Here is a 1,988-nt window from a genome sequence, read left to right on the forward strand (position 1 = left end):
CTCTGTCTGATACTGAATACACTTGCTGTTTTGGTCTGTATATCGGACAAAGACTACCATTTATCCAGCTCAATTGTAGGGTGGAGTACTGTACTCCCCCTACAAAGCCCCCCAACCATGTCAGGTAACAAAAGAAACTTTCAAAGTTTTTTTTATCACATCTTTCCCTATTTTTAGCATATGTTTAAATCTTTAGAATACTAGGGATGGTCACTCGCTGGGGTGCACTCCACAGCTGTGGCGTGTGGCAGGTCCGGCCAGTGCTAGGCTGCACTGTTGCCCAAGCCTGGCCCAGCCTTGTCCGCCTGTGGCCCGCCTGGCCTGTCCAGGGCCTTGACCTGATCTGGAGTGCTATGGCCTCACTGTGGCCGGGTCCGATCTGGAGCCTCCCGAGGGAGTGGCTCTGCCTGCTGAGAGCGCAGGCCTGGCCATGACCAACTTTAAATTGGGCATCATGCAGCTTGGCTGTGTGGACAAATACACACTGACCAAATACACACTGACAAATGAGCAGGACATACCACTGGTGGAGAGCTACTCCTTTGAGGCTCAAATGTAAGTAGATGCTGATGGAAATGGTGCTAAGATATTTCCATATGCCTTTGACAAAAACTGGGGAAGGGGTTTGGGCAGGCTTCTGCACGAACTGCTATGGGAACAACACAGGGGAGGTGTAGCAACCAGGTTTCAGGTGGTACATCTCAATGCTGTGACTGTGGACAATAGCCTGGACAATCTGCAGCTGGTATCATGGGGCTGGCAACCCAAAGCTGAAGAGACCTCCAGCAAACAAAGGGACTAAAGCTTATACTGGCTTGCAATCCAGCAGCTTCCCACAGAACCTATAGAAGAACAATTCCCTGTCTTGAATGTGGCCCGGTACTATAAAGCCAATGGGGATGTTGTGGAAGAGGAAGAAAATTCCGGTCCCTACTATGAGTGTCATTATCCTCCTTGTACAATGATTGAAAAGCAGCTTTGAGAGTTCCACATCTGTGGGCATTGTCAGGTGGCTCGATACTGTGGCTATCCGTGCCAGCAGAAGGACTGGCGTGCCCACAAGAAGCACTGTCGGGAGAGGAAGCGTCCTTCCAGCATGAGCTTGAGCCAGAGCAATGATGGGCTGAAAAGCTGCCACTGCTGCTGGTTCAAAGTTTCCAGCTGGTCATGGGCAGAGTGGAGGACAGACTGTCAGTTGAACCTGGAAGTGTCAAAGAAGCAAGCAATGGATCCAGAGCAGCTGCCATAAGACCTCACAGCAACAAGCAGCCTGTGGGGACAGTGCCCCTTCAGTTTTCACCTCCAGCAGAGACAGCAAGGCTCCTTAGGACCTTTCTCATTATTTATATGTTAATATGTTTGTAAACTCAGTATAATTTTTGGGAGGGAGGCAATGTAAGGGTTAGCAACTTCAAATAGAATCATTTGTTGTATTCCTCAAATGGTAAACAGTCACCACTCAGCTGGAAAAAAAAAAGAAAAGTAGGGATGACATGGATATAGATATCTCATGTTGAAAGTCATAATTTTAGCTCTTGTTCTTACTAAGAATGTGACTTTGGACACATAGTTTACTCTCAACTGATTCTTTAACCACTTCAGAGACATTACAGTCCTACCATGCTCTGTGCTCTTTGGTGTTGAAGCTTAAAAGACAAGTGAATGTGGGAGAGACCAAGAGGGGACTAGACTCTGAGAAGGTAGTTTTTATAGTGAAAGAAATATTGAGGGTGTTACATGAAAGAGACCCACAAGAACTGAGTAACAAAAAAATCCACTTTTTCTCTCCGGTGAGTTTCTAAGACGGGAGCAGCCAGCCAGGAGGTACAGGCCCCACGAGTCTCAGGGGACTTGCAGGGTGGCAGAGACTAGACAAGCTCTAGTCAGAGACACTAAGAACATCTAACACCAAAAATCAAGAGATGGCAAAAGGCAAAGGCAAGAATCCTACCAACAGAAACCAAGACTACTTGGCTTCATCAGAACCT

General features: G+C 47.3%; 1 pseudogene; it reads left to right on the forward strand.

Annotated features, from left to right (window-relative positions):
* Positions 1 to 430: 430 nt before the first annotated feature.
* LOC116102068 lies at positions 431 to 1,119 on the forward strand (annotated as a pseudogene).
* The last annotated feature ends 869 nt before the right edge of the window (positions 1,120 to 1,988 follow it).

This window comes from Mastomys coucha, unplaced genomic scaffold (genome assembly GCF_008632895.1).
Source record: "Mastomys coucha isolate ucsf_1 unplaced genomic scaffold, UCSF_Mcou_1 pScaffold21, whole genome shotgun sequence".
NCBI classification, from domain to species: Eukaryota; Metazoa; Chordata; class Mammalia; order Rodentia; family Muridae; genus Mastomys; species Mastomys coucha.